Here is an 8,422-nt window from a genome sequence, read left to right on the forward strand (position 1 = left end):
ACATCTGTATGCACTACAAAGTGATCACCACTAAAAGTCTAGTTACAATCCCTCACAATTGATGGATATAATTGATCCCTTTAAGTCTATTTTGCACACCTCAAACCCCACTTCCCCTTTGGTAACCACCAATCTATTTTCTATATCGACGAGTTTCTGTTTTGTTTGTTCATTTGTTTTTCTTAGATTCTGCATGTGAGTAAAGTCATATATTTGTCTTTCTCCATATGACTTATTTCACTTAGCATAATACTTTTAAGGTCCATCCATGTTGCTGCAAATGACAAGATTTTGTTCTTTTTTATGGCTGGGTAATATTCCATTGTGTGTATACATACCACATTTTCTCTATCCATCCACTGATCATCGTTTAGGTTGTTTCCATTTCTTGGCTATTGTAAATAATGTTGCAGTGAACATACGGTTGCATATATGTGCATAGGGGCACAAATCAGTGTTTTTGTCTTGGTATCCTTTGTATAAATACCCAGACATAGAGTAGCTGGATTATATGGTAGATCTATTCTTAATTTTTGGAGGAATCTCCATAGTGTTTCTATAGTGGCTGCACCAACCAACATTCCCATCAACAGTGTGTGCAAGTTTCATTTTCTTCACATCCTCTCCAACACTTATTTTCTTTTTACTTTCTTGATGGCATCATTTGAAGCACAAAAGTTGTTAATCTTATGTTCAATTTATCTATTTTCTCTTATGTTGCTTTTGCTGTTGACCACTGATTAAATTCAAGGTCATATTTACTGTTTTCTCCTTAGAGTTCATAGTTTTAGTTCTTACATTTAGGTTTATGATCTACTTTAGTTTTTATATGTGGTGTGAAGGAGTTTACATTGTTTTTTTGCATGTGGATATCCAGTTCTCTCAGCACCATTTGCTGAAGAGCATCTTCTTTCCCCATTTAACCATCTTGGCATCCTTTCTCAGAAATCAATTGGTCATAAATGTAATGGCTTATTTCTGGACTCCCAATTGTATTCCACTGATCTATATTTCCATCCTTATGCCAGTTCCACACACATCTTGATTACTGTAGTTTTGGGATAAGTTTTGCATTTGGGAAGTTAGAGTCCTCTGTTTTTACTGTCTATTTGCCCTGGATAGAGCCTCCAGTACAACAGCAAACAGAAGTGGCAAAAGTAGATGTTTTGTCTGATTCCTGATGTTAGCAGGACAGCATTCAGTTTTTCACCAATAAGTATTATTTTAACTGTGAGGCTTTTGTAGATGGCCTTCATCAGATTGAAGAAGTTTCCTCGTATGCCTACTTTATTAAGTATTTTTATCATGAAAGGATGTTGGATTTTGTCAAATGTTTTTCTTCATCTATTGAAATGATGTTTTTTTGTCCTTTATTCTATTACTGTAGTATATTACATTGATTTTGGATTCCAGTAATCTTACATTTCCAGGATAAATCCCATTTGGCTATAATGTACAACCCTTTCAAAATGTTGGATTCAGTTTGCTAGTATTTTGTTGAGGATTTCACTATCTATCTAATCTATCTATCTATCTATCTATCTATCTATCTATCTATCTATCATCAGTCATCTATCCATCCATAGGTATCAGGATCTCTTGAAATGAGTTGGGAAAAAAAATCCCTCATCTTCTATTTTTTGGAAAATTTTGTGAAGTATTGGTATTAATTCTTCTTGGATTACATTCAGTTGGTGAAGCCATCTAGGACTGGGATTTTCTTTGTGGGTAGTTTTTGGATTAGTAATCTAATCTCTTTGCTTGTTATAGATCCGTACTGCTTGGCTATTTCTTCACAAGCCTGTTTCAGTAGTATTTGAGAATTTGTCCTTTTCATCTAAGTTATCTGATTTGTTAGCATATAGCTCTTCATATTTTTTTGCAGTCTTTTTTACTTGTGTAAAATTGGCAGTAATATCCTTTCATTCTTTTTTGTTTGTTTACTAATTTGAGTCTTCCCTGTTTTGTTACTGGTCTAGTTTAAAAAATTTAGTTTTGTTAATCTCTGCAAAGAACCAATTTGTGGTTCTGTTAATTTTCTCTACCGATTTTCTATTCTCTATTTCACTAATTTATGCTCTAAACATTTTTTTTTTTTGCTTGCTTTTGGCTCAGTTTGCTCTTCTTTTTCGAGTTTCTTAAGGTAGAAGTTTAGGTTACTGATTTGAGACATTCCTTCTTTTAAAATATAGGCATTTAGGGGAGCGTGGGTGGCTCAGTTAGTTGAGCATGGACCCCTGTTTTCTGCTCAGATAATGATCTCAGGGTTATGGGTTTGAGCCTCATGTTGGGCTCCACACTCAACGTGGAGCCTGCTTAAGATCTTCTCTCTCTCTGCTCCTCTCCCCCTCTCGTGCTCTCACTCTAAAATAAAAATAGAAATAAAAAATAAAAAAGTAAAATACAGGCATTTATAACTATAAAATTCCCTTGAGTGACAGCTTTAGCTGCATCCCATACAGGTTTTTTCGATTTTCATTCATCTCCAAGTTATTTTCATTTCCCCTTGTGATTTCTTCCTTGGCACATATTTAAAGTGTGTTAATTTCCTTCCTGAGCTGCCCAAGTTTTCCTCCTCTATTACTGATTTCTAATATTTTTATTGTAGCCAGAGAATATCTTTTGTATGATTTCAATCTTAAAATTTATTGAAGCTTGTTTTTTTGGCCTAGCATATGGTCTATCCTTAAGAATGTTCCATGTGCTGGGGAGAATATGTGTTCTGTTTGTTTTCTATTTCCTTTATCTTCTGCTTATTCTATCTATCATTGAAACTAGGGCCTTGAAATCTTCCAGTATTATTGTTGAATTGACTTATTTCTCCCTTCAATTCTGTCAGTTTTTGTTTCACCTATTTTGATAGGTTCTTAGGTGCATATATGTTTAAAATTGTTATATCTTCCTGACAGACTGACTTTCTAATCTTTATGAAATGTACCTTTTTATCTTTAGTAGCATTTGTTTTAAAGTTATTTTGTCTGATATTAATATAGACACTTCAACTCTCTTATGGTTGGTGCTTGCATGATTATATATTTCCCATCCTTTATTTTCATCCGATTTGTACCTTTGAATATGAAGTTCTTTTCCTATAGACAGGATATCCATTGGATCAAGTTGGAGCTTGATTTTTTATTCAATCTGACAATCTCTGCCTTTTGACTTGATTATTTAATCTATATCTAATATTGTTACATCTTCCACTTTAATTTTTTCTATATGACTCAGGTCTTTTTTTCTATTCCTACTTTATTGTCTTCTTTTATATTAAGTGGATATATTCCAGTGTAACATTTTGATTTCTACAATGTTTTAAGTATATTAAAGCTACTTTCTTAGTGGTTTTTCTAAGGCTTATCAAAATTTACCTCATATTTACACTGATTAGTTCCAGTGAAATATATAACCTTTACTCCTATATTGCTCCTTTTCATCCCACCTTTTGTACTATTATTGTTATACCTATTACATTTATATATTACATTTATATGCATATGCATTTTTATATATGTCAAACTCAACAATACATAGATAAAACTATTATTTTATATGATCTTATATCTTTCAAAACATCTAAGAGGAGGGCAGGTTTATATTCATAGTTTGTTATGTTAATCGTCTTATATACTATTTCTGGCTCTCTTCATTTGTTCTTGGGGATTCTAGGTATCATATGGTTTCATTTCAAAGAATTATTTTTATTACTCCCAGAGAGCTTTGTTTCCACCCCCAACAAAAGAATACACATTGATTCATGTGGTTGTTTTCTAAGTCAACTTAAGTGAAGTTCTAAAATTCTCTTGCTCTACCGGAAGCATTAGGTGGCAGAATGTCTCACAGGAAATTCTCCACTCCCAAAGCATGGGTCCCTGGGTTTTGTGTCCTAGAAATGCAGTAGCTGGCACTACGGGAAGGTGAAGAATTTTCCCAAGGATGGCTCTTCCAAGCCTGTCCCCCTCACAGCCTTACTGGGCTACAAGGCTGGCCAGACTCACATTGTGCGGGATGTCAACAGGCCATGATCCAAGGTGAACAAGGAAGTTATGGAGGCTGTTACCATTGCAGAGACACCACCCATGGTGGTTGTGGGCATCATGGTCTATGAGGAAGCCCCTCAATGCCTCCACACTTTTAAGACCATCTTTGCTGAGCACATCCATTAGGTGTGCAGAAGGCACTTCTATAAAAACTGGCATAATTCTAAGGCCTTCACTAAAAACTGCAAGAAGTGGCAGGATGATGATGGCAAGAAGCAGCTAGAGCAGGACTTCAACAGCATGAAGAAGTACCACCAGCTTATCTGTGTCATCACCACATGCCAGATTGCCTCTATGCCAGAAGAAGGTCCACCTCATGGAGATCCAGGTGAACGGAGGTACGGTAGCTGAGAAGCTGAGCAGCAGCTGCCTGTGAACCAAGTTTTTGGATAGAATGATATAATAGATGTCATTGGTATCACCAACGGAAAGGTTACAAAGAGGTCACCAGCTGCTGGCACATCAAGAAGCTACCCTGCAAGACCCACCAGGGGCTGCACAAGGTTGGCTGTATTGGGCATGGCATCTTGCCTGAGTGGCCTTCTCTGTGGCACGGGCTAGGTAGAAAGGCTACCATCATCACCACACTGAGATCAACAAAAAGATCTACAAGATTGGCCAGGGCTAACTCATCAAGGATGGCAAAATGATTAAGAACAATGCTTCCACTGATTATGATCTCTCTGACAAGAGCATCAATCCTCTGAGTAGCTTTGTCCACTATAAGGTGAAGTGACCAGAGACTTTGTCATGCTGTGTGGTGGGAACCAAGAAGCAAGTGCTTACTCTCTGCAAGTCCTTGCTTGTGCAGACCAAATGGTGGGCCCTGGAGAAGACTGATCTTAAGTTCATTGTTACCATCACCAAGTTTGGCCATGGCTAATTCCAGACTATGGAGAAGAAAGCATTTATAGGACCACTTAAGAAAGACTGAACTGCAAAGGAAGAAGGAGCTTAATGTCAGGAGCAGATTGTACAGCTGGTGGGATCTCAATAAACATTATTTTCCAGTGGGGAAAAAAGTAAATTCTCCTAAAAGAAAGAAAAAACATGCAATTATACCATCTTTTATTAATATCTACAATGAGTGACTTTATTGGTGCTGTGTGTGTGTGTGTGTGTGTGTGTGTGTGTGTGTATTTGGATTACTGTCTGGTGTCACCTGCTTTTTGCCTGAATTTCCTTTGTATTTTTGGGTAATACATATTTACTAGCAATGTTTTTTTTTTTTTTTTTAATAACATCTTAGAGGTTAGAGTGGAAGAGAGCCAAAGCATAAGAGACTCTTAAAAACTGAGAACAGAGGGTTGATGGGGGGTGGGAGGGAGGGGAGGGTGGGTGATGGGTATTGAGGAGGGCACCTTTTGGGATGAGCACTGAGTGTTGTATGGAAACCAATCTGACAATAAACTTCATATATTGAAAATAAATAAATAAATAAGTAAATAAATAAATAAATAAATAAATATTTATAACATCTTTATTTCACTTGACTTTTGAATGATTGTTTTGGATGATAGTTTTTAAATTTCAGAAATTTGAATATGTAAATCCTTCTGTCTTCTGGCTTTCAGTGTTCCTTATGAAACTTTACCTGTTAATCATACTGTGGTTTCCTTGCATGTAAGGAGTCATTTTTCTTACTGCTTTTACAATTTTCTCCTTATCTTTAGCTTTGAACATCCTAATTGGTGTTTGTTGATTTTTTTTGGCATGTAATGTTTTTCATCAAATTTAGATGTTTCCATCCGTCTCTTTGAATGTTTTTTCTCCTTTCCTCTCCTCTGCTTACATTATGAATATGTTGGTATTCTTAATGGTGTTCTACATTTCTCGAAAATATTTTTCATTATTTTTAATCTCTGTTCTTCAGATTACATAATCTCTTATTGATCCAAGTTTGCAGATTCTTTTTTCAGCCAGCTCAGACATACTATTGAGCTCCTGTAATAAATTTCTTTTCAGTTACTTTACTTCTCAACTCCAGAATTTCTATTTGGTTCTTTTAAAATAATGTCTATTTCTTTACTGATAAACCTTTGTATGCAACATCCACCATCTGTGCCCCTTAAGGTAGCATTTATTGCCTGCTTTTCTTGTGTATGGGTGATGCTTTCCTGTTTCTTTGCATTTAGTTTTTTGTTATAAAGCAGACATTTTACAATAGTATCTTATAACAACCTGGATAATGATCCTCCTCCTCTGGGGGATTGGTATTTGCTTGGTTGTTTATTTGCTCCACAGTGTGCAGGCTGATGTTATTTCTTTTAGTCTAGCTACCTAAGGGTTGTGTCTGGGTGGGCATAATGCACTTGTTGGCAAGATTTTTACTCTTGGACATGCATGTGGTTGGAGGCTGCTATATGTCAGAGGGTTTTCTTTTGACCCACATTCAACCAGGGACTAGTAGCTGGGAGGTTCCTGCTCTGTTCTGGAGAGCACAGTTTTACACAAATACATAGTCTTCCAGATTGCCAAGGATGTGTATTTTACTTTTAAGGCTGTGTTCCTAATAGTCACCTCTTGATCAGAGCAATTTTTGTGTTCCTAAAGGTCACCTCTAGATCAGAGCAATTTATTGTTCAGTGTCTGGTCAAGTTCCCTGTGCCAGCAAAGCTTTTACTCTGTGTGATGGGTCTGCATGTATTAAGAAATCCTTTTAAGTCTGCCCCATGTTCTGCTCTAATTGTCCTGAGTAGGTATAGCCCAGCACATGCATACAGCCTTTTCAATCTTGAGTTGACTGTGCTCCCAGGAGGGCTCTTTTTGGTTTCCTCTTGGTTTCTCTTTATTAAAATTCTGGCTGCTCTGCTGCTTTGCTTGCACCAGCTCCTCCTAATTGCTCTCCACCAAAATCTCGTTTTTGACAATGTCCTTAGGGACAGAGTTCTCCATGCTGTTTCAAATGAAGTCAATTCCCTCAGGCAGAGTGGTGGAATTCTTTGTCCTCACTGTATACCTTCCACTTAGAAAGAAGCTGTGCACCACTGAACTGAAGCTGGGGGTAAGGGGCCTAGAGTAAAACCACCACTTTATGAGTGGGCACTGGGGCATGGTGGAAGTCCCTGGTTTTCTGGGGGTTTTTCCTCCTTGAGTAGAACACCCAAACTTTGAGTAAGCTAGGGTGGAAAAAACCAGGGCCTCAGTATTCTCAGCCTGCACACAGAATAGTGCTTCCACTCAAAGAATGGAGGCTTGGTGGTAGAAGGGATCACCACTCCTTTTGGCTGTGCCTGTGTGGAATAAATTTCTGCAACACAGGGTTGAGGGGATAAGAAATACAGGCAGCTACTCATGCCAGGTTGAAACCACAGCCCCAGAGTGGGAGCTGGGGGGAGGATTCCTACCTCCTCCCAAGATCTTCACCATAGCTGCTGAGAATAGAGCACCCAAGGTAGAGCTTCTGTAACATAGACCTGGTATGGTAGAGGATATGCAGGTAATTCTCCAAATGCCACACACTCTTGCTGTTCCTACTGATATTTAATAGGTTTTCTTGAATCAGTATTTTTCTAATTGCTATATGCCCTTTGGACATTTTCTGGAAACTGTAAATGATTGTTTTTTTTTAAATAATTCCAAATAGTTAAATTGTTTTTCTGGAGAGAAGGTCTACTGAGCTCCTTACTTCACCATTCTGGAAATCTCACCCTTCAATATATTTTTAAACTTAACTTCTAAGTGGAAATGTGGTCCAGCAAAAAGAGAAATGGAGAGGTGTCAAGAGCCAGGATTTTCATTCCAACTTGGCCTCTAGCAAGCTGAGTGACTTCTCTTGAAATTCAGTTTCCTCATTTGTAGAAAAAGGAAATTGTATTAAAGACCTCTACATTCCTTCCAACTCTAAAATCCTATGATTTTATGAAGTAGAAATGGAATAGAAAGTAATCAGTGAAAAAAACATTCTTCTGTAGCTGTGTGAGAATAGGAAATAATAAAATAATCCACTGTGTTTTTTAAACCAAAACTGTTCCTGCTTGTTTTTAATTAAAACATGCACTTCATTTCCAACTTTAATCAAAATGTTACCTTAATGCATGCTTTACAGTCAAGAAATTTCTTCACCCCAAAGGTTTCCTTTCTAACCATTAGAACTGAAAAACTTGGGGCAACGGAAAGTTGCCTTTCACTGATTGGTCATCAAAAATATGACAGCTTAATGCTAAGTGAAAGCACTACAATTTACTACCATTTTACCCATATTATGAATTCTGCAATTACTTTCTCTCTGAGACAAGTCCAAGTTGTCACCTTCTGCATAAGGCTCTAAGGCCATACCCCCAAGAGTGTCTATTAATTATCTATACTTATTTCGAATGTGTGAATGACAAAATGTCAGTTCTCCCTATGCACCACAGAAAAGAGTTGCTTCATTGGGCCACCCA

At 37.1% G+C, this 8,422-nt stretch overlaps 1 pseudogene; it reads left to right on the plus strand.

The window, feature by feature from the left end:
- Window positions 1-3,829: 3,829 nt before the first annotated feature.
- Window positions 3,830-4,995, plus strand: LOC106987456 (60S ribosomal protein L3-like; annotated as a pseudogene).
- The last annotated feature ends 3,427 nt before the right edge of the window (window positions 4,996-8,422 follow it).

The sequence above is a fragment of the Acinonyx jubatus genome, chromosome X (assembly GCF_027475565.1).
Source record: "Acinonyx jubatus isolate Ajub_Pintada_27869175 chromosome X, VMU_Ajub_asm_v1.0, whole genome shotgun sequence".
NCBI classification, from domain to species: Eukaryota; Metazoa; Chordata; class Mammalia; order Carnivora; family Felidae; genus Acinonyx; species Acinonyx jubatus.